The sequence below is a fragment of the Macrosteles quadrilineatus genome, unplaced genomic scaffold, assembly GCF_028750875.1.
Source record: "Macrosteles quadrilineatus isolate MER2022 unplaced genomic scaffold, UCM_ALF_1.0 Scaffold_47__1_contigs__length_942521, whole genome shotgun sequence".
NCBI classification, from domain to species: Eukaryota; Metazoa; Arthropoda; class Insecta; order Hemiptera; family Cicadellidae; genus Macrosteles; species Macrosteles quadrilineatus.
In genome coordinates, this window is record NW_026542640.1 from 789,745 (window position 1) to 815,647 (window position 25,903).

General features: G+C 36.1%; 1 protein-coding gene across 20 annotated transcripts in view; it reads right to left on the reverse strand.

The window, feature by feature from the left end:
- LOC129005957 (RIMS-binding protein 2-like) overlaps positions 1-25,903 on the reverse strand; it is a 245,772-nt gene that overhangs the window by 185,548 nt on the left and 34,321 nt on the right. For 18 of the 20 annotated variants that reach the window (XM_054435014.1, XM_054435013.1, XM_054435010.1 and 15 more), the window contains exons 2-5: positions 25,284-25,338; positions 13,785-13,844; positions 12,456-12,545; positions 5,260-5,313 (exon numbers count right to left, since the gene is read on the reverse strand). The gene's annotated coding sequence lies outside the window, so the exon portion shown is untranslated. Of the gene's footprint in view, positions 1-5,259; positions 5,314-5,447; positions 5,526-12,455; positions 12,546-13,784; positions 13,845-25,283; positions 25,339-25,903 lie in introns of those variants that run through there. The other 2 variants (XM_054435018.1, XM_054435000.1) reach the window with 2 other exon arrangements.

The window sequence follows — 25,903 nt, forward strand, 5'->3', positions numbered from 1 at the left end:
AAATTCATAATCTTAAAATAAAGCCGTAACGGTATCAGCACATACTACAAGTTTCTGGCTTTGCAGCAATGGAGAGCATATGTGTTATCTTATTTAAGATATAATAAAAACCAATAGTGGTGTGTGTTGTTTGGTTATTTTGTACATGGTTACTAATAAATTAATATTATAATTTTAAATTTGTGTTAAAATATGTGTAGTTTAAGTGCACAGGATCAGTTAAAGAGTGAAGTGAAGAGTAGTAGAGAGCGAAACTCTTTGGCAATACTTCTCTAGAATAGGCATGTCGAATCTCTTAATATTATTTTATCAATTTATTATTCTCTTATTGAGAAATAATTTCATTTCAAAGGGCTGTCTTGTTATAAAAATATAACCTATCTATAATTTATTATTTATAGGGGAAACTGGGACAGTATAGCTCATGCTACTAGCATAGCCGCCATGACAGTTTAGGAGCTCTGGTTTGTGCTGCAACCTAGCGGCTGCACGGAGTACCACATGCGCTGCCAGCGGGACACCATTCGACTTGTTGGGCAGCATGAGTTTGTGTTTTTTTCACTGTTTCGTTTTCAATTTCTCAAGTTATTAGAAGTGTTCTTACCACGGCACACTTGCAGTGTCCTACCACTAAAAGTGATTTTAATGAAAGTGAGTTGTACATATTTTTAAGTAAATATCTATATAATAGTTGAACGTTAAGCTTATGTAGTAGTTTACTTACAAAGATTTTAGGTTAGCCGTTAGAACAACACAGCGTCAGAGCTGGACTTCTGATTTACTCAAATCGGCATTAAGCAGCCATTAAAAATGGATAAATGAAAAAATGGGCTAAATAAGAAAACAGGGAAGAAATTTGGAATTCTGGAATCAACATTACGGTCACCCCGCATTTTTATTTACATTTTTATTTACATTTTTAAAGACATGACGCGATCTATCTGACATTGTCAGTCAAGGATTAAGAATACAAGTATTCAAGTAAGTAAGTAAGTAAGTAAGTATTCATTAAAAGTAGTTGATGATGGAGATTTAGCTCCAGCATTAGAACGAAAACCTGTTTTCACACCGGAACAAGAAAAAGACATTTCAGACTACACTCCAAAACATAAACCAATCCCACAAGATTAAGGCCACAATACACAAAAATACATTTTCAGGGTAGAATAGGGAAAAGAAAGCTTTAAGCTAATAAAATTTTTATTTTTTTCTGCTTATGAACAAATGTGCATTTTTAGTGTAAGGTTATGTTCAACCAACAAACAAACACGACTCAAGCTTGTCAAGCAACTCTTTTTTTCTCTCGACACTCACTCACTCCACTACCACCACCACACGACATAAACTCACAAATCCAAAGACAACAAAAGATTGCAATCTAGGTGAATGCCGTTGGTTATATGAGCTTTCACTCCTACCTTTTAATTTGTTATTGTTTATTCGTTACACTTCTTTTAAACGCTTTTAGAAAGTTTAGCTGCAAAAACACTCTTGCTATTAATAGGTGCCTGCCACAAACCGCCTTAGAACTAGTTTTCATAATTCCTTGTACTTAGAAAACAAAACTAAAGAAAAAAGAGAAAAATCTGTAAACTTTGTTTTGTAATTTTTTTGAATCTATTGGTCCTCGCCGACAAGTTTTGTAAACTTGGCGAGGCCATGCTTGTAATATCCTAAATAAATATATTTGAATTTGAATTTGACCATGTAATAAACCTAGCAAACCGTTTTTACGTGCTTACCCCAATTGAACTTAATTTAACTTTATTTTAACATTTTCTGTAGCCTATTTAATATTTTATATAACATATGTTTAACAAAACATGTAACAAATGTGACCTTGTCTATTGTAATTTTTATATTACCAAATGACAATAAAGATTTATTATTATTATTGAATTGAAGCATCTGCCTTTTGGGTTTGCCAAAAAGAATAACATCAAACACAATTTTTAAAGAGAGCAAGGCGTATCTGGCAGTAGCGTAGCCAGGATTACGTTAAGGGGGGGGGGTTATTTAACGTGACCATGCCGGGGGGCCTGGGGGGTATGGAATACCCCCCAGTGTAGAGGGGGGTCCGGGAAAAATTTTGAAAAATAATAGCTGTAAACTAGCGTTTTTATGCAATCTAGACATATTAATTTTTAAAACATAAATTGATTTTTAATTGAGTTTTTATTATATTTAACCTATTTGATTAAGGTGTTTAAACATGAATTTAAATTTGTTACCGTTTTACAGAAGAATATTAAAAATGTAACTAAAATAGTTTCTTAATAGTTTTGCCTGCTTTTCATTTTGCTCACTTTGGCCTAACTTCCGTTTCTTCCCAGGCCGCTTACAATTATCATCACTCATTCTTCAGGACTATCTTAGTTAATTCAACTTCAGATATGTAAATGTAATTAATCACAAGGATAATGATGAGATAACGTAATATTTCAGCACCCAATAATCGATACGTAATTTATCTAAAAGTTCACAACCTCAAATCACGGTCAATTGTTTTACAACGCACGCAGTAACGCAGTAAGGGCATCAGTGATCTGTCTAGTGTGAGTGTCTATGTGACGTGACTACTGAACTGACACTACTGACAGTGACCCTAACACCCTAACCAACCAGACTACTCTCCCGCGCAAAATGACGGCTAGCGAATCCACAGTGGGAACGGGGAGCGAGTAGAACTGGTGGAAGTGGAACCACTAGTACTGTTCCAGCTCTGACTACATGGCTACATGTGATAGAATCAATGCCCGCCCCCGTACCATCAACCAGCTTTTGGTGAATATAGTCGTAGTGTACGCCTTTTGCCGTGACATGAAAAATGTTGTAAAACACTTAATATATTTCTAAGACTAGGTAAATTGTTTGGCACTTTCTTTATTTACTGGTTAGCATAAAAGTATACTACGAAAACATATTTACTTCAACAGTAAAATATATATATATAGGGACACCCAAGGGGGGGGTTGTAACCCCCAAAACCCCCCCCTTGGCTACGCCACTGGTATCTGGGTATGATTGGCTTTATTTACCTCTTCTCAAAAAGAATCCCAAATTCTTTAAGCTTAGAGAACACAAGCCTATAGTTACAATATCCTCAGAGGAAACAAACTTAAAACTAAAACTATTCTAGATGTATTTGTTGTAGATGTTGTTTGGTAAAAAAAAGTCTTATAACCTGTATCAGGTACACTATTATTCACAAGGACAACTAAATAGGTATTTTGTGTATTAAGAGCGCAAAGTATGTCATTGCCCGTCAAGAACTGTAGTAACATTTAAAGAGCCGCATAGATTTTTTGTGCTCGTAATACACACAAGACTTTAACACTATAATTAACATATCATAACACACATATTAATTTCTTAGTTGTACAGTATATCAAATGTCATTTAGGCTATGTTTGTTTTTAAGGTTATGTTATTTGCTTACCGAATGTTAGTGTTTTATAGAAACGCCAACAATGAAATCAGCTAATAGCGTATTTTGCGTACTGTTTACAGGTGTGGCAATGTGATCATTTCCATGCAGTGGTAAAAAAAAAACTAAGAAAATAATCATTGAAAGTACCAGGACTGATAGACTGATCCAAATTTGTTTGACTTTGTATTGCTGCCCGAACCCTTATTCATAATTTACCACAATGCTTTTGTAGGCTTAATTTACCCCTTTTCAGCCTCCTTGAAGTTAGCCCTATAAGTATTCTTAGTTGTATTGTAACAAAGTTACTTTCATTACCACTGTAAATGTCATAAAGAAAGTCCTGTCTTTTTAGCGAATTTCCCATATAGGGAATAAGCTATTACCGTAGGTCTCATGGTAAGACCTAGACCCGGGACCGATTTACTTTTTCGTTTTGAGGTCCCCAGAGGCCAAAAACACCATCCGTTCAAATTCATATATATATATATTTATATATGTGTCTGTTAGCGCGATAACTCGAGCAAAAATGATCCGATTTTGATGAAATTTGGTACAACTACAAACGTGTAAATCTATGTTTGTTCAAACGAGTTCGCGAACCACCATAATCGGACCATGGGAACAGGGGTTTATGGGGGTTTTATGGGGTAAAAATGGGTTTTTCCCATTTTTTACCCTAAACACAAAAAAATTTGTTATTTCTTTCTCAACCATTTTGTAGAGCTTAAAAAAAGAAATAATTTAGTATATTGAAGCGCTGTTTTATGCCTAACGGTCACGGAGAAAATTCAAAAAAAGTGTAATTTAAAATTCCCATGTTATTCTTATGGAGAAAATGAAAACTGTTGTAATTTACTTGTTTATGGATATAATGTTGATAAAACTTGGCAAATTTATTTATTTCGTCCTATACTATTGACATATGGTCAAAAATCACTTTTTACCTTCCCCGTAGCAGCAAACCTAAGCACTCGTTAAATCTAATGTTATTTAAATTGGAAATATATATGTCTTATTTATGGAAATATTTTAGTAAAAATGTAATCAGAGAAGCTGAAATTCGCTTAGTCTGCAGGTTTGCTGCGGCGGGGGTATTTTAGTATACAGTGCTCCCCAGTATACCATTTCTTTGTGACAGAAAATGTTTTACCATTTGATTTAAAATTTTTACTCACTTCTTATTTTTTGTACTAATATTATTAACATATACTGTAATATTAAGATAGAATGTCATTAAAATAATTAAAGCTAGTATTTAGTGGCGCTGAGAGATTAATTTCTAAACAATAAATATCTTACCCTGAAAATGTCAACTGAGCAGTGAGTACCTGTGTCCACAGTTGTAGTCGAGTATTTATTTTTTATGTCTTGTCTAAATGTTTGTATGTTTGTGTTTAGTGCTCAATATGAGGGAATATTGATCAAGGATTTGAAGAAGGTGACATAGTCTCCATAACGGTCGTCATCTACCCTTAGAGAAGATATCAGGAATAAATGTTGTCGAAATAAAGGTAATTTTACCTCTTATTTCTAAACAGTTTGTGTTTTTGGTTGATTGGGACATAAATATATGTATACACTATTTTTAAGAAATTTTAAGCTGTTAGTATTTTGTGTTATTGTAAAGTGTTGCAACTGTTTGAAGAGCATCAAGCTCAAACTGCTTTTCAGTGAAAAAGAGCAGGAGCTGGTTTGATTGAAAAATTTACAAATTCGACTTATCACTTATCTAGTTGTAGGCCTATAATTTGAGGGTCAATTTTCTCATTGCCCCAGCCAGTTTCTATATTTTAAAAATTATTATTTTTCCTTGAATATGGATAAATTACCTTCAAAATTCCCTCCAGCTTGTCTCCTTGCCGGAGGTTGTCCCCAGTCTTCACCTAAAACAAACACAGAGAACATGGTATTAGATATGGGAAATACCTTACTTTGCAATAATAGTCAGAAATTGTTCTTAGCTTTGCAGTTTTATCACCTATTACCATTTATTTTTAAATACTATTATTATTGTCACCTTTTACTCCCTCATCGAGGTTGTTTAAGCCGGGTTGCTGTCAATACTAAGTCTAAACTCTCTGCAGGATACTTGGTTTTTGCAAAAATCAAAAGCTTTCCAAACTGGCCAGCAGTAATTGAATCAATAAGCCTGGAAGGAAAAAATAAGACACTAAAATACAGCATAACATTTTTTGGAGACTTCAAAACAGCACTAATTAATAGAAGTGCTCTAAGTTCTTACAGTGAGCACAAAGCTATATGGGATACCAAAAACAGAAAATGCTAGAAACAGAAAATTAAATGAAGCCCTTAAACAAGCTGAAGATATGTTTAGACTAAATACTACTACCACGTTCACAGAAACACCCCTATGAGATTCTGAACTCCAAAACAAATCCAAATACTTGCCAAGTAACTCTAACAATTTTAACAAATCACATACCGGGGAAATTTTTTTATCAGAAGGTATTCAACAAACCATGAATAATGATAATACTAGAAGGAGTACGCTCCGAAGTCACGAATAAACAAAGACCATTCCATACACACAAATGTTTTTTTAACAGTAAACAACTATATTCATATCAGTTGATCAGATGTTGAAGCAGATGTTCAGGCACTAAGCTGCATCATATCCATAACACTTTTTCACCAAAGCACTTTCTCTACTGCACTTTGGGCTTGCCGCTTTGGAGCAGGACCAGGAATCAGGGAGTTTGGTTTATGCCATGTAAACCTTGGTCCAAGGTCATAAGGCAGGTTAGAGAAAATCGACAAAAAGAACAGGAAGATATTTCCAAAGTTTGGATGTATAATTAAAGAATGTATTTTGATTTATTACTAAAAAAATTAATTGCTAGAATGTGCTGAGTAATATAGCTTTATTCATCATTGCCTCCAGGATTGAATATTGACAATATAAAATAGGTTTACATACCTTAAATACGTCATTAATCCTAATTTTTAGTCTGGGCGACTAGTTTCGAAACCACGGTTTCATCGTCAAGCCTCTATTGCTTCATTAAATCAAAATCATTGGAGCATAATGTCGTCGTCAATACACAGTCAACACATAGCACACACAAACTTGGATACGATACATTTATATAAAATAATTCGTGGCCAGCCATAACACGTGCGGTGACGGACTCGATGCAACTGAAATCGATGTGTTGCAACTAGTCGCCCAGACTAAAAATTAGGATTGATGACGTAATTAAGGTATGTAAACCTTTTTTAAATTGAATATAGGTTTGTAAATCCCAACTCCAACAATTATTTCACTCATGAATAAGACCATTCAGGACAAAAAAAAAAACAAAACAGCAATATCATTAGAATTTTTTGAGTATGTCACGGCTAACAGTGTGTAAGAACATTCCCCACGTGACCCATAAGAATGTCAAAAACCACATTACACAAGAATTTAATCTTGTGTGGTGTGGTGGGAGAGGAAAACCTATTTTGAAGCAGCATATACTGCTGATTTTGTTATGTGGATGATCAAACAAATGATTAACAGGAGAGGGGTACATGTATTTTTTTCTCCTGCTATCTCACCTCCAACCATCCCATTGCAGAGTAGCCAAATGCCAGAAGGTCGACGACCTAGAGGAGAAGATACTGAACATTGATGGTGAGGTGACTGTTTGTGGGGATTTCAATGATAGGGCAGTGGATTGGGGTTTACCCCATAGAAACATGGGGGGGAGAGTGTCTTAGAGATGGCAAGGCTAGGTATCCATATCCTTAACACGGGTAGATGATCTCTGACACCTCTCTGGCATCTGAAGCCCTAGCCCACCAGTCACGGACTGGCGAGTCTCCGAGGACTACTCTGCAAGCAACCATCAGGCAATCGTCTTCAGGGAACTTCCTGAGCGCAGGTATGCATATGCCAACTCAGCTCATCCGTCTCGATATTAGAACCTTGGTCGTCTTCGCCGGGCCACTTTTCAGTGTTGCATCAAAAATCAAACTGTTGGGGACATTGGAAGTGCCGAATTTCGTGCCACGTTGGCGATACGTCTCACTCTATTCAGCGTGTGACCCTTCCATGCCCAGGATTTCCGCCCACCGCGGGAAGAAGCCAGTTTACTAGTGGAATCCCAAGATTGCAGAACCCCGGAGAATATACCTTGGGCTCCGACGGGCAGCGCAACATGCCAGAAACCAGACTCGATGACCACCTACGATCATGAAACCTGTCGCCGTGGCTACTGTCATCGACGCGTATTCCAAAGCATTCAGCATGACCATCGAGGGAATTCGGAGATTTGGGCGTGTTCCCAGCCCAAGGAAGAGGAATGGCTCTGAGAAATGGAAGAGCACCTGGCCCTGATGGCATTCCTGCAGAAATCCTGAAGCTTATAGGTGTTCATTAGACTGTTTTGTAAAGATTTATCATTTTTTAATGAAAGGCTAAAGGTTTTATTAAATTTTATCTTATCAAATTAGAAAATAAAATTCTTTTTAACAAGATGTTTGACATCAGAACTATCCATTGTCCAGTTGGTGACATTGACCTTGGGGGAGGGGGTACGTCAGCTGATAAAGACTTGTAGTAGCTCTGATGTCAATGTTTTCAATTCCAAAGGACACAGAAAGTCAATGGAGAGACATAAGGAATACAGGATAGGGAAGAGTATTTAGGCTTCCAAGATGTAAGGCGTAAAGAGTGGATAACAGAGGAATCATGGAATCTCATGGAATCATGGAAGCAGTGTTGAATAACAGCCGCACAAGAAGACAAAAAGGCTGAAGCCCTGAGAGAATACAATGAAGCCAATCGAAGAGTTAAAAGAAGATTGAGACACGATAAGAGGGACTTCATCAACCAGTTGGCAGCAGAAGCTCAAACAGCAGCCGATGTTGGAAACTCCAGAGAATTGTATAAGATCACTAAACAACTTTCAGGGAAACATTTGAGACGGGATAAACCAGTGAAGGATAAGGAGGGGAAAATTCTAACCTCAGAACAAGAACAAATTAGGAGATGGCATGAACACTTTCAAGAAGTCCTGAATGTGGCAGGAGGTATAGAAGTGAATGAGAATTACGAAGAAATAGGGAACCAAAGAGTAATCCCTGATCACAGAATATCAGAAGAACCACCAGGGTTAGAGGAAATAGAGGAGGCAGTACGAGAATTAAAACACGGAAAAGCGCCCGGCATTGATAACATCCCAGCTGAAGCCTTGAAAGTAGAACCAGTTCTATCAGCCCGCATCTTACATCCTCTTTTGGTCAGTATATGGAATTCAGAAAGAATCCCGGATGAATGGAATAAAGGTGTCTTAATAAAGCTTCCCAAGAAGGGTGATCTCTCCAACTGCAACAATTGGAGGGGTATAACGCTTCTTCCTGTTTGTAGCAAAATCCTTGCTCGAATTATTTTAAATAGAATTAAACAGCCTATAAACGATCAAATTAGAAAGGAACAAGCGGGATTCCGGCAGAACAAATCTACCGTAGACCATGTAAATACATTGAGAATAATCTTGGAGCAATTTTCAGAACACCAAGCTGCTTTGTATCTGGTCTTCATTGACTTTGAAAAAGCTTTTGACTCGATCAACAGACAGAAGATGTGGAAAGCAATGAAGGTTTTTGGTGTGCCTCCAAAGGTGATAAGGCTTGTAAAAGCCATGTATGAGAATTACTCCTGCAAAGTAGAGCACTGCAAGTCTTTGTCGGAGCCAATAACCTGTAACTCAGGAGTCAAACAAGGATGTTTTTATCACCTATTCTCTTTCTCATGACTTTAGACCTAGTAATGAAGGAAGCAATGAACCGTAATAGGGGAATCCAGTGGGGGATCAATTCAAGGCTTGAAGACCTGGATTTTGCTGATGATCTTTGCATTATGGCCCAAAGCTTCAGAGATATAGAAGCTAAACTAAATGACCTAAGAGTAGAAGCACAGCAGGTGGGCCTGAAAATAAATGCCAGAAAAACCAAGGAAATGAGGTTAAATAACCGGAACAACACTCCCCTCAGAACAGGAGAGGATGATATTGAGCGGGCCAATGAATTTTGTTATTTGGGCAGTATGGTGACTGAAGGAGGAGGTGCCGATCGGGACATGGAAAACCGCTTGAATAAAGCAAGAGCTGCATTTGCCCAGCTGAGGCTAGTTTGGAGGAGCTCTGAAATAAGAATAAAAACTAAACTCAGGATCTTTAACTCAAACGTTAAGTCTGTCCTCCTTTTTGGCTGTGAGACATGGAAGGTGACAAACACGAGCACACGCAAACTGCAGACTTGGGTTAATAAATGTTTACGAACCATTCTCAGGGTGTGGTGGCCGGAAGTCATCTCTAATGAAGATTTGTGGGCCAGAACCAACCAGGAGCATATTGCTATTCAAATAAATAGGAGAAAATGAAGATGGATTGGGCATATTCTTCGGCAACCACAAGATACAGTAGCGAGACAAGCCCTGGAATGGAACCCACAGGGAAATAGAAGAAGAGGGAGACCAAGAACCACATGGAGGCGGACTGTGGAGAAGGAGTTAAATAGTCAGGGCATGACATGGGCTAGGGCAAAAGAGCTGGCCAACCAAAGGGACCGCTGGAGAGTGTTCGTCGAGGCCCTATGCTCCCCCTAGGAGCGCAAGGAAATAAGTAGTAAGTAGTAGTAAAGCTTGGATGGTAGCTATTTGTTTGGTAATGAAAGCAGAACAAATCAAATTTGCAGTTCGAAACTATGCCAAAAAAAAAATGTTTTCCTAAATATAAACGCATTTTAATGTAATACCAATGAATCTAATTTTTTAAATCACACAACACAAAATGTAAATAAAAAACCATAGCTGTTTACATAAATAATATTATGAGCGAACCACAGAATATTATTTCAACATTTTACAACTAGAATATTAAAGAGTGTAAGAATAACGGAAAGAATATTCTTAGATTACAACCACGATTAATACCAGCAAACACATACCATTTTTATATTTAAATAGTCAGTACCTCTAAATTAATTTTAGTTTCAATAATTGTACCATTTAAATAAGTTTAGTTAAAATTAGCCTATCCAAAAATCACCATCTTAAATTATCGGGCATTTATGCAAAATAGGCATATGGTTATAAATACCCGATTATTTTATGTCATGCATCTTAATTAGTTACATTAATGCACACAGAAAAATATATTTCACTAAAGACTTCCATTATCTGATTTCATACAAACATGGTTTGTTGTGTTTATAGGCGAGCATTGAGACAATGAAATACGCGAAAAATAATTGTTTTGGACGTTATGGTTCAGCCTTTTTTCACGATCATCCTATTGTATGGAAGTGCGTATGTCAGCAGCAGTGGCTTCACATGTGTTTCCAGGCTGTTGTTACCAACGTCTCAACAAAAATTCCCTGCGAATCCCTAGGGCCGGATTTAGCATTGTTGCGCCCCTAGGCCCAAATAATTGTCCGCCCCCTAGTCTGGTCACAGTTACTTTCCTTGAGACCTTTATTAAAAACTATATCATGCCCATAGGCCTAAGTTAATTGCTTGAATACCACCCCTCGTTGGAATCATAGAAATTTTGTTTACGAATTGACTTGTTTAGACTTAACAAAATGCCGTCTTAAACACTTTTAGCAATTTTATGCTTTTAATAAATGCTCACGTTTGTGGCCGTGGGACTGAAATAAAACAACTCAACCCACCGAGCATTCCTGCAAAAAAAACATGGCCATTGATTCCAATTCCAGGACCAAAAACATGAACTCCATACAGTACGTGATACCATAGATTAAACATACTCCTTTAGTAGATTTGTCATCATTTTGGATTAGCTTAAAACAATGCTTGTTATTTAAGGAGTATGTTTTATCTATGTTCAAACCTAGTTTATCCAAAATAAAACGATCTAATCATCAACAATAGGTCGTCTCCTGTTCATATTACAAGAAATTGAAACACACATCTTAGAACTAACCCTAAAATAATAGAAACAAAATTACGTCAAAACTAACGTCCAGTGTCACCAACATGAACCGAACTAGACATAACAAAATTTTGAATTATCAATGTCATAAGAAGTCGACTTGAGTTATATTTAATCTATGGTCGTACTGCATCTAGGTTATATTTCCAAAGCAAAACAGATCAATATTCCGGCCAACCGTACCGATCCTTCTGAGGTCTGAGGAGAAAATTGCAGCATTAATGGTACTTTGGAGGGTATTGAATTGTTCTAAAATCTAATGCAAACTGAGATTAATATATTGTCGTTAATTTTAAAGGTGAATTCATCGTTCTTTTAATATTAAACACAACTTATTATATATTTTTTTTTACTTGATTCTGCAGATTGTTGTAAACTAATCAAAGGATTAAGTTAGTTAATAACTGTTGTTTTGTGAGGTGAGGGTGGTCATAATGCCTAGCACGCATGCGCCCCTAATCACTCTGATCAGTAGTGCCGAGCCCAAGCCAGCATAGTGGCACTTGGCAGTGCAGTGGCAATACGATGCGTACCCCTTGGGCGCTCGTCAACGTCAACATCCCTAATACAGCCTACTCCCGTATAACCAATGTTCGTTACCAATTTTGTAACGAAATTGATGCGTAATTCTGAAAAATAGTTTAAATTTCCTAACAATTATTTCTTCTTATGAACTTCAGAATCACAATGCATTGGAGTTTTTTTTTTATCAACTATGACTATTTTTTTGTTTTTAGATAGCCTAGGTATTAAAAAAATATATATATATTCTCGGCCGTGCGCCCTCTGGGACCTTGCGCCCATAGGCCCGGGCCTACCAGGCCTATTGGGAAATCCGGCCCTGCGAATCCCTGTCATTAGGCTCCGCTTCGGATTTGGTCCCGACCAACAATAAGCTGACTTTCACATCATTAGGCTCTGACTCGTGAACCCATTTTTTGGTCGTCGCTTATATAGTCCGGGACCAACGTCTGGTCACGGACTATGAAGTCCCGAGCTCGTGAACCGCCCCTTAGAGCTCTTTTAAATCAATACATATATTTGTTTTTACAATAGTAACTTACATTTTGAAGCCGTTGCACTTGCTTTTGAAGGTCCTTGTTTTGGATAGTCAGTTCTGTGTTCTTTTCTAATACCCGGACTAGTTGATCCTCCTTAAAACATAACAGAAGAATCAGAGAGTGTATAAATTGGGTTAACTTCAATTATGAAAAATGCCAATCATGGTTATAATTTATGGGCTTCATTTTTGTCTAGTGATATCCAAGACTCGTCAGACATGATAAAACACACATACGCAGACAAAAACATTGCCCAGAATTGACCTGGAAAATGTGTTTGCGTGCAACAACTTGTGTTTCAGACAGCACGGTAGCTTAATTGAAGCTTTGAATTATGCTTCCACTTGCTTTAAATGACAGATTTGAAATATCACATTAGATTCAAACTTGAATCAAGTGTAAACTACCTAAAATTCCATATAGTGCACTTCCCATATGACACTAGTAGACTTGACTGGAATTTAGGGTTTGATCTTCTTACATTTTATTTAGTAAGATTTTGTTATATTACTTAGTTATGTAGATTGTTAAAGCCTTTATTTTGTTGCGTTACTTAGTGTGTTCATTATTTATTGCAAACATCTTTGTCAGCAAATCAGCATTGTAAACCAAGGAGCAGCATAATCACAAAGATTATCTAAAGCCTTGAGTTATATCAAAGCGGTTGTTTGGTCTACAAAACCACCTTTTACTATAGTATTATTGTTCAAGATTAACAAATGTGATTTTGAATTTGTGATTTGTAAAGTAAACATCTAAAAGAATTATCTTCTTATATAGGCTCTAGCGGCCAGTGTCAGGAGAGTTCTTGGTGGTATTTTTTGGCGACTGTGACAAAACTCTGTTGTTAAGTGACGACGCAGTTGACAATAAAATCACCACCACAAACTCTCTAATTATTAGTTTCTTAGTATTAGTTTGAAGTATACATTCGATACAAATTGTTTTCACATGAAATTTAAGAATGTCCCCTAATAATCACTATACTTCACGATTCAAATCATTAAAAGAAGTAATAAAATAAAATAATATATTGATAGAATTAAGTGTCTTACTGCAATTAGTGAAACTTGTCAGAATAACTTAAATAATAGGCCCTACTATTTCACAAAGTTATTTACTCTTAGATTAACTCTTGTACAAGCAGTTAAATAATATGTATATTAAAGAAAGACAATTCAATGACAATAGGCCCTACATCAGTGTCATAAAATATAAAATATAAACCTACTTGTGTATAAGTTTCACATAACCTTTTTGTCATTAACTGTGGAAAAACAAATCTAATAATAATGAATAAAGAATGCTTGATTAGTCCTGATTTTCACCTACCAGTTCGGTGCTGGTGGACTAGCCTTATCGTGTTTCCTTCTTTGAGCTCCTTTCCTGGACCTAAACAATTAAAGACTTTACAAAATATTTTACAACATTTAACCTTGAAAGCACTAATTAATTAACTAAATTAGTGAAAATATTAAAATTTGTTGACATTTTTACAGATAAAATTAAGTATCAAACACTAATTGTACTGTATTTTGTGAAACCTATGTGTGAAATAAACAATTCTGTAAAAATATCTTTTGAAAGTAATCATTTGGTAAATAAATCCGCTATCACTTTGTCTTGAATATTAAATATGTGTTTGTGAATTGTGTAATGACTGTTTTATTTTAATATTCAAGACAAAGCGATAGCGGATAACCTGATAATGTCACTGTGTTGGTGAAACGCGCCGTAGGCTACACCAATTTGGAACGGTAGAAGGTAACATTATATTATTTATTAATAACTGACGTTCCAGTTGTAGGAAATGAATTCTAATAGACATTTGGGTTAATTTTCTTAAACCAAAATGATGATTTCTACTGAAGGAAAAATATTATGCATGAGAGTTGACACATGGCTGGGTAAGAGGAGATAGTGGCTATTTATTACTCTCTGTAGTGTAGTACAATCTTAACAAAAACAAATTGGGTTGGCTGGGTCTACTATCTCGCCTAAGTCAATTGTTAATAAACTAGATTCAGATCCACTTTTCTTGTACATGTTTAAACCCCACAACCCTAGATTACTTGGTTTTGGAAAGAGTTCTAGTAGGCAACAAAATGAATAGTAGGTCCAGAGTATCGAGTACTTGACTATTGAGGTTTCCTCTTATATACCTAACCATGATGTTTTAATAAACGTTTAAATGATAGCTCTATCTAAGATCCTATATCTGCCATTCAATTATGGATTTATACAGCAGATAAATAGAAAAGAAAACTTAAAACAATTTCAAAATTAGCGTTTAAATATTTTAACCAAGTCCTTGAGATTCAAGAACTGAACAATAGAAATACATTACATGACAATTATCAGGTAAGTTTGGATATTTATTTGGTTAAGTTGAGTTAAAAATTCTTTTAGATATACCTTTACCAATACTAAAAGTATAGAAACAAGTAATAAATTGAGTTGAATATGGCAAGCTGGGAAGATTTGTAGGTCATGGTTTCTTGATTAGTGTGTCTCAGTGTCATTACTTCACGACTCTGACACACACCTGGGTGTATATTTGAAGCTGAAAATGAATACATGGTGAGAGTAGAACGGAGTGAAATGATCAAGGATAGCTAGGTTAGGTTTTAAACCAAAAAAGCTACTAACTTTTTTTTCAGGCTCAAACCAGCGAACTTCTGATTGTTGGGCTAAATTTTTTCAATTTATGGTATTCATCCTGATTTGAAACAAAAAAGTAGAAAAAACCTGAAAAATTACTTGTTATGTTCAAATGTTTATAGACAGATTAAACGTAAAACTACTTTACAGTCAATTTGGATGGAGTCTGTGCAGACATCTAGGTGTGTACCATGTACAATGCAAACTGCTGTTGGCTATCCCTACTAATTTCATTTAGAGAAAGAATTAACTATTTAAAAATGTATTTCTCTGTTGGAATGTTAGAGTTGGATCACCAACCTACGGCTCGCGGGCCACATCCGGCCCACGAACAGATTTTATCCGACCCACGAAGGCCTACTGGGAAATAATTATTTTTATATAATTGGTATGAATCGATGATCGTCAAAGTTTCGGCAACGCCGGCAAGTAAATGTTTTGGTCTCGGTGATATCGTGATTGTAATTCGTCATCGCGTCAACTTCGCGATATCATGGTCTTCACTCACGGTTGTGGGCAACACTCGTAAGTAAATGTTGCTGTTCCAGTAATAATGTGATCGCCATTCGCGATTGCAGCAAATCGGCAATACTATGGTCGTCAGTCACAGTTGTGGCAATACCCGTAAGTAAATGTTGCTGTCCCAGTAATAATATGATCGTCATTCGTGATCGCGGCAACACCCGTAAGTAAATATTGCGGTGATGACCAGATCGTCATTCACGATAGCGGCAACACTCGCGAGCATATTTTGCGGTCTCAGCGATACCGATATCGTCTCCCACGATCGCGATTGGACTGTGAACATCTCTTGCGGTATTTGTAAAATTTCTGTGATGATCTCCAGTGATCGAGATTTACTTATGATGTTAAAAGAGAACGAATGGAACTCTTCTAATGAATTGAGACTTATTGGCTATTGGTGATCGTAGTCCTTGGTCCATACCGAATTCAAGTGCAATTCTCGGTGCCCAGGTTGCCTGGATACCCAGATACCCTGTTTAAACAGGGGCGGATCCAGGACTTTTTTAGGGGGGGGGGGGCGCTCTAAAATTTTTAGATAATGTGTGAACGAAGTTTTGCCATAGGTTATAGGTATATCAACGAAAATGTGTAAACTTTATGAGGGTTCAAAATAAAACCCATTTTTGAAGTTGGGTTCGGTTTACTGGTACTTGTAAAAAACCTGAATTGGTGAAAAACGTTTTGGTTTATTGGTTGTTATGCAATAATTTAGCCGCGATCATGGAATACGATAATCACCGCGATCGCGGGGGACGTGAAGATTTTACGGCGATCGCTAAACACGGTTCGAAACCTCATTTGCAGGATTCACCATACTTTCAGAAACTTTTTGGAAACTCCGAATCTGAAAACAGGGCTGTGAGGCTTAGATACAGAAATTATTTGAATAAGATTCGTCAATTCAATTTCGCCTTTGCCATGGTCAGATCTGAAGCTCATTTAGATGAGAGGATCACACAGGGAATCTACAATTTGGAGATCCATGACACGTTTTACCACCGAGTAGGTAATCTAATTCCTCAAGAATACGAACAGATGTATAATTACGACGTTGGCACTGGAACCCAACAACGCATGAAACACAATTCAAACAAAAATGCAATGAAAACATATGTGGGAAATAGGGTCACAATGCCTAACCATTTGCACACTCTTATAATACTGTGGCAGATATTTGTAGGGACGAGAGCTCCGAGGAGTCAAGTGAGATTCTTATGTACATAATAAGAGACAAAATAAGTTACTTCCCTCGCTACAATGATGCTACCTGTTTAGATGTCACTGCTATTTTTAAAGCTGAAAACCGAGCACAACCTGACCAAATAATCTTATAGTTTTTTTTTTTTACCGTACTAATAATGTTAAACGCGTATCCGTTCTAGATCCGTAGTTTGCTTACCCTCTTATGTTCCCACCCGGAGACTACAGTACATGTCGTTTTGGTTGGCGCCAAGAGGGATTTAACTTACAGTAGAACCTCTTTAATCCGAACCCCTGTAATCCGAACGTACACTAATCCGAACGCCTCATTGCTGTACTCTATACACAGTACAGTGTATCTTTATTACTGTATTTATTGATATACACACCGTAGTTGTTTCAATTGTAATGTACGGTACTGTTTATTCCCTATGTTTACTACTGTATTAAATAAACACTGTATTTTACTTTATAAAGCATTTTTCACTTTTCCCTACCTATTGTTATGTAAAAACAACAATATGTTCTGTAATACGACTATTCAAGAGTCCGAACTACCCCCGGTCCCAATTAGTTTGGATTAAAGAGGTTCTACTGTACTACATTAGGTCAGGAAAGCTCACTTTACAGTGTGAGGTTGACATCTACGTGCTCATAGAGGGCACCCGCCTACAGTACCTACTTAAGAGATAACCATAGTAGCATGAGAGCGGATCTATATGTAAATATTGTAGATTACTTTTATAATTTCTTACAACATAATATTTTTCATACTTCTATAATCTGTCATAGAAATTACTTTAGAGTGACTCTTTAATTGAGGTCTTCCTCATTATGTTTTTGTTCTTTATTCTTTTATTAAAGTTGCAGTTTTGCTCGATTTCGAGCAATGGGCTTTCTAGTATGTATTCATATGCAATAGTAAAACAAAAAACTATTTAATGTAATTCTAAAGATTTTTGGAATTATAAAAAGAAAATTTTTGATACTGTAAATTAATATTTTTCTTTCACTATAAGTATATACCAGGTTATCATCAAATATACCATATCATTAATTTTTATAGGTCACTATATTAAAAATAATTGTTGTCCCAAATACTTTTAAAAACATGTTTATAGTATTGATTTTTAGCTTATTTCACTATAGGGAAGTGACCATAATCCCGTTGGACTTATAGTAAGACATAGGCCCGGGACTTTTATTTTTTCATTTTGATGTCCCCAGACGCCAAAAACACTATCCGTTCAAAATGTTATATATGTATACATATATATATGTATAAATATATATGTTCGTGAACACGATAACACGAGTAATGACTAATATTGATGAAACTTGGCTTCAAGGTGTGTAACAAGCCTTTTTTCCTAGTGGTGTAAGTTTTTGTTATTTGGCTGAGCACCTATTGTTGTCATCAACAAACGGCGATGGCAAAGCTAGCTAGCGCCCTTTGACCCGGCTTATTAGTTCGGATAAGCCTGGGTATCCTGGAACTTCAGGACAACCTAGGAGAGGCATTCGAGTCTTGGATCGCCGACAGTGAGAAGGTAGTTGTTCGTGCTGTGGAGACGAGGAGTGTACGAGTGACAGAGGTGTCGGACGTTGGTGGCGTGATTGTGCTGAGTGTTGGTGTTAAGTTGGGTACAGACCCGCTAGTGGTGAGTGAGGACTTTCCTTACATTTTGGTTTATTTATTTATTTATTTATTTATTGCCAACGGATTTCACCAATTTACAATAAGAATTACAATAATAGTGAGATACTCATCATGACTAAATACTAAAACTAAGTAACAATGCGAAACTGATGAACAATACAATAGGGATACATGCAAAATCTAAGACAGAAAAAAAAAACTACTTATACCTAGGAATAACAAGACATAAATAATACAAGACATATGGTAATTGAATAAATAGTAAAAAAGTTTAAGTCTAAGAAACATGTACTTAACAGAGACAAGTGATACTAACCTAGGAAATATAACAATAAATATAAATTATATATAGCGTGATAAATAATACTGTGGTAACAAGACAAAACCATAAGAAAACAGTACATGTGATGGACGCATATGAATGAGCTAGGAACTATGAAAAATAAATAATACAGTGAAATGGGATACCTAATAATACAGACATTTAATACTGATACAAGGCGTAATTTGCAAGAACTTTGTGCTTGAATGATGCAATCGATTCATTAAAGAAGTCTAGGTGAGATGCAGCATCACTTCCAATCCTCAGGAGATGTGATAGTCCAGCATGGTAAGTGTAGTATGTGGAGTGGTATTTTCTCCTGAAGATAGTTCTAGATCTGGTTCCTCTGGGCGTGACGAAATCAATGCTGCTAAGCAGCTCAGGACAGTCGAGAGAACCATTCACAATCTTGTGCAGGGCAACGAGGTCGAAGTAATGACGTCTTTGGATGAGGGGAAGTAAACCGAAGCGTTTTTCCAAATCAACAACAGGAGTGGCTCGGTAAGTGTAACCGATTCTTGAGCCCAGTAGCCGCAGGAATCGATCTTGGATGTGCTGTAGCTGATCTATATGATTTTGCTGGTAAGGGGTCCATATGATGCAAGCATACTCAAGTATGGGACGAACGAGTGACTTATACAGTACTACTGGTGTATTGGGGGAGTGGAAGTCCTTAGTTGATCGGAATAGGAATCCCAGTAGAGAGTTGGCACGAGATGTGATATAGTTTATGTGTTCCTGTGGGCTGAATGAGGGTGACAAGACAACCCCAAGGTCCTTCACACTCGCTTCAAGATCGTGTTGTTCATTATGTAGTCGTAAGTAACTGGACCAAGACCTCGTTTAAAAGACATTATGGCACACTTGGAGACACACTTGGTTTAAAATATTGGTTGAGTTGTAACCGTGCTGGTCAAAGCCTGACGGTAGCTAGGATTTACAGGTGTCAGAAATAATACTACAGTATATTCCTGACGTTTCTGGGCAGGCGCTAAAGCGCAGATACAGTAATATATTTTATAGACTTTGGAAGATATTATTTTGCGTTGTACCAATTATTTTACTAATAACTCTGAGGCCTGACAAACATAGGCTACAGGATTTGGTGTGTGTAGTTCGAAGCACACGGCCAGTATGCTAGTAGCTAACTTGAATAGCACACTAAATAGAGGCCCAGCTAATTAATATCACGTGGATAGTAGTAGTGTTTTATTGATTAATTATTTTATGATTTTAATTTAACCTGAACAGCTTGTTCGTTGATCTAACACGGTATCTTGGTAGCTTGGATATTGTAGTACCGGCTATCAGATATATTTATTAAGTGTTTGGAAAGTATTTTATAATTATTACACTGCTACGAAGTAACTCAATACTTTAATAATAGGGCAACTGGTATTTAGTATTACCTTTTGGTTTGGTATTTATTGATACCAACTACTAGGTGTTTAATCACTTTGCCTAAAAGTATACTTTTATTATTATATGGTATTGTTACTGAGTGAACTGTCTGATTGTTAGCTTGGGCATTAGAGTTGTGTATTGGATTATAGTGGCCGAGTAGACCCCACCTGGTGATAACTCGCGTGGTGGTTTTTATTGGCAAGTCGTCATGTAACTCACATCATTATTTAGGCACTCTGGGCTTGACTATTGGATAGTTAGGACGAAGCCCGAGTTGCGTAGTCAGCAACGACACCCTAGGAGAGTGGAGAATCGGCTTAGGCCTGGTGGTGATTATTGCACGTTTGTTTTGGTGACTTGTTTTTGACTTGTTCACAGTGCCCGTGTATGACCCAGTCCTATACCGGTAAGATCCGGCTTTTGGCCTAGTGGTTCCCTTAGCTCAGACCCTGGAACTTTACCCAGCCATTGTAGGCTGAGCTAACCTCAGCAAACCTTTGCGAATGCACTTGTAATTTTTTTTCCAGTGCAAGAAAAGTGTGTCGCAAGATGGCGCCTGAACAGGGACTGAGGTTGGCAGTGGTGCTGAGTTGCTGACGTATTAACAGCGCCCCAACAAAATAATTTTATTTGTGCAGATTTGCTGCGGACTGGTGCAGATTTCCTGCGGACTTGAGCTGTTGAGCAGAATTTTTAGGCAGACCTGCTGTGGTTTTATGGTCGGTTGGGTAGGCCTAACCTGTTTTCTGTTGCAGCGTGGTGTGTTGGGAACCCTAATTTATATAGTGGTTGTATTTATATTAGTTAGTGTTAGTAATATTTTTTGCTAATTAATTAAGCTTTGTTGTTGAGTGAGAACCCTTATAGTCTTATTGTTATCTTGTGCTATCTTGTAGTCTTGTTAGAGACTAAGGCCGACATATCCCATAGACACAGCTGTTAATTTAAGCCCATAAAGCTAATGGCAACTAAGGGACCTACAGTTCATAGTAGAATCCGAACCACATGTTTGCCTTGGTAATTGGTCTAATTATCAGGATAGTAGGCCTACAGCGGATAGTTCCGCGTAGTATATGATAAACTAAGTTATCACAGGAACAATAAGCTGTTCCAGCTGTGATGCAATCCCATGGTCACTTGTAAGCCCGGCCCTCTTAAAAAAAAATCACAGGAACTATGAGAAATATGAATTTGAAATGACTGTGTTTTTTTTAAGTTAGAATAACTTACATTGATAATATTCTGACTAGTGTAAATTTTGGGAAAGGCCAATTGTGTAACATCAATACCTCTTTTTCTGATCATAATGCTCTGCTGTTGTCTCTACCCAACAAACTGAATAGACAGTTCTGCACCAAAAGAATTAAAATTAGAATGTACCCTGAAGAGAACAACATCCTATTTGTAAATAGACTTAAGCTTATGTTGTCAGATATGCCTCCCCTTATTTCACTGGATGATTGCTACAATTTTTTCTTGGAAAATTTTATCTTTTGTATGAATGAATTTTTCCCTATTAAAAATATTAAGGTTAAAAATAAGAAATCAAAACAGGGTATTAAGATATCAGCAGCAAAGAAGAGGCAATTACACTGGCAAGCAAAGTATAACCTAAGTATAGAATTTCAGCAATATGTAAAAAATTATAAAAAAGTGTTTAAGTCAGTTGTAAAAGCAGCAAAAATAGCATCTAATGATAATTACATTTTTGAGTCCAAAAACAAATCAAGAGCTACATGGGCTGTTGTTAAAAGAGAAATGGGTATTCATTGTAATAAAATTAGTGAACATATTACCTTAAAAATAAACAATAAGATAATTTCAAATCCTCAAAAAATCACTCAAAGTTTTAACAATCATTTTATTAACACTGTTGACTTATTAAAAGTCCCTAAAGCTGATTTATCTTTTGTCAAAGACAGCCCTTCATGTAAGACAAAATATTTAAGTGAATTTTCACCTGTGTCAGTGGAAGAGGTAGCTAAAATTATTTTAGGTCTAAATAACACAAAATCTTGTGGATGGGATGACATTCCAGTTAATTTATTAAAATTGTCTGTTCAAGTGATAAGCCATATTTTAACTTATATTTTTAATCTAGCTATTAGAACTTGTACCTTTCCGACTAAGCTGAAGCTGTCAGAGATAAAACCAATTTTTAAAAAAGGAATAAAAAATGATAATATATCAAAGATTTTTGAAAAAGCTCTTCATAATAGAATTGTTTATTTTCATGAAAGTAATAATCTGCTTGGGGCTGAACAGTTTGGGTTTAGGAAAAATAGAAGTACTGAATTAGCTTTGATAAACTTTGTGAGCGATGCAGCGAGAGCCTTGGATGGGTCACAGTTTACCGCGGGGATTTTCTGTGACCTGTCCAGGGCTTTTGACTGTGTGGATCATGAGATGCTGATTAAAAAAATGGCCAGTATTGGTATTGAGGAGTCGGCTCTTAAGCTATTAACATCATATCTATTGGGGAGAAAGCAGAGAACAGTTATCAGTGAGAGGGCAACCCGTTTTTACTCGGACTGGGCTACAGTAAAAATTGGCGTCCCTCAAGGATCCATTTTAGGACCCACACTCTTTCTTATATATATAAATGACCTACCAGCACATATTTCCAAAAGGTTCGTACTATTTGCTGATGATACAAGTGTAATAGTTCAGGAAAAAAACCTGTCTGCATTAGAAAACACTTTGAAACTAACACTAAAAGATCTGAAGAAATGGTTTGAATCAAATGGACTTTTACTAAATAAATATAAATCTAACATTATGCAATTCCACATCAGAATTAACAATAACCACAAACTCAATGGAACGGATTTTAAAATCACTGATAAATATAAATTTCTTGGGATTAATATAGATCAAAGTTTCAATTGGAAATCACACATTCAATATTTGGTTAGTAAGTTGACTTCTTTTAGGTTTGCAATTAAATGTATTCAAAATTCAGTGTCACTAGCAACATTAAAAATGATTTATTATGCTTATATACACTCTCTGCTTAGTTATGGAATTGTTCTGTGGGGAAACTCAGGGGATATTAGCAAAGTTTTTAAAGTCCAAAAAAGTATTATTAGAGTGATGATAGGGGCAGAATATGGATCAAGCTGTCGTCGTTCTTTTAAGGAATTAAAAATAATGCCATTGACTTCTTTGCACATCTATGAAACAGTAAATTTTGTTCATTTAAATAATACACTTTTTGATGAATTTAGACCCACTCATAGTTATAATACCCGAAACCCAAATCTGCTAAATTATCCAATTCATAAACACTCTCATTTTGAAAAAAAACCCCATCTATTTGGGGATTTGTCTATATAATAAGATCCCCTCAAAAATAAAATCCTATACACCACAAAAATTTAAAATTTGGACTAAATCATTATTAGTGGAGAAATCATATTACTTCCTGGCAGATTTCCTAAATGACCGTGACATTAATTGACCATTAGATTATATAAAATATGACACAGAATGTTTTTAATTGTTTTTTCTCTGATATTGCTTCAAGATCTTCATTTAAATTTGTCTTTTTTCTAACTTGTTTGAATTGGTAACTTTCTCTCGTCTATTGTGCTGTTCTTGTTGTATTTTGTTGTAACTTTTTACTTTTAGTTTTTATAACTTATTGATTGACCATGCATCTGTTCACCATTACCTTTGTAATGAAGAATGTTTTATGCAATAAAATACTTATGACTTATAATAAGAATGTTCATTTAAAACATGGTTATATTTTTCATATTTTGAAACACGGTATAGGGCCTATATTTGAATAGGCCTACCAAGAGTAGTATTTTTAATATTTTTGAACTCTCCTTATCCATTTGACAAGACAAAAAAAATTCAATTTTCTTCATTTAATTACTTTCGGTCAGGCGCACTGGCGACTTTGTATCTAGCAACAGGGGGACTGTTGCGCAACTCACTCGGAGCCTCTGAATTCTAGCGACAGTTGAGCAGGAGTGCACACACAGGCAACTGTTGAGACGGAAGTCGGACATTACAGTATAGATTTCAATGATACAGCAATTGTATGTGCTCTGATTGATTTTTATCCTCTCGTGTTGGATTTTTCTAATCTTTCGTAACTGCCAAGCATGCCTCCTCCCGCAACTTCTTCTTCAAATTAATATCAGAAAATAGTCTTAATGCCTTTAAATATAAAGACTGCCTCTTCTCAACTTCATCAATTAATCGTTCAAAGTCCTCATCACGCAAACTCATACTAAAAAATTTACTTTTTCCAAACAAACTTCACACAACAATTAATCAAGTGAATTAAGTGCGCGTCTAGACTTGTTTCAATGGCTACCTAACCTGAAGCGACAGTCCCACAACAATTGAGTTGCGGAGCTGTCTTTGTCAAATGGGGTCCAGGAACAACAGTTGCAACTGTTGTGAGGCTGTCCCTCCACTTTTTCCTTGGTTTTCACACTCCAATGTAAAACAATGCTTAACGTTTTGGTCGACCAACTGTTGCTAGACTCAAAGTTGCCTGTGTGCGCCTGGCCTTAACCTACTTATAGGGACAACTCTTGTTTCAAGAACAGCTGTTTAATAATACCCTAATACAACTACAATCGTCCTAGTATTTTTGTTTGTAAAATATTGCTAAAAACTTCTCACATGGACTGGCATGAATGAAGTCTCCCTTCTCAAAAAGGAGTTACAGTTGAAAAGGTAAATATTTAATTGGATACAGGACTTGAGTTTACTTATAGTTTTACTCCTAATTTTGTTGGGTTTAGAAGGGTATTGGTGGTACGACTTAATACATTTTTTAAACTCTCATAAGATTTATAAAATCCAACTTTTTAAAGCACTAAAACTCGAATACCAATTCATTTCTAAGTTTCTGTAAGTGAAATTGAAGAAATAAATTAACAAAAGTTTGAATGTTTTCAGCAAAAGAAGTTAATAATAACCATATGTGACCATGCTAAATATCACATATGCCAAGTATATTCCGGGGTAAAAGACTGGGCCAGGATTGTTTCCAGTCTTCAGAAAATTTTACTTATCCAACAAATGAGCTACTCACCTGACAAGGAGTGCTGTGCAGAAAGTTTGTTATAAACTGTCATACAGGCATTTTCCTGAAATAAATAGAACATCAGTTAAACACAGTAGGCCTAGCTAAACATAAGTTTGCAGCTTATGAAATATTTTTCATAATCAATGTAACGGCTCGACATACATTTTAACACGACATTGTTTTTGTTTGTTTGATTTTTTTATTTCCACAACCAACGTAATTGAGAAAAGGGCATTTCACTGATGTTTTAGCGAATTTCTCATACAATGAATAAGCTATTACCATAGGTCTTGTGGTAAGAAATGGGACTGAATTACTTTTTAGTTTTGAGGTTCCCAGAGGCCATAAACACCATCCGTTAAAATCCACAGGCCTATACATATATTTGATATATATATATATGTGAACGTTGGCACAATGACTAGAGCAAAAAATTATCTGATTTTTATCAAATTTGGTATAAACGAGTACAGTACAGTATCAACATTTATTCAAAAAATTTTTTGGACTATATTTTTAACAATGGAGGACATCAGCAAAGTTCCAATCAAAACCAAACCCCTTTCACCCTCACTCCTCCCTACTCCCCCCTTCAATCTATATCTTCCCACTTCCAGTTTGTGGAG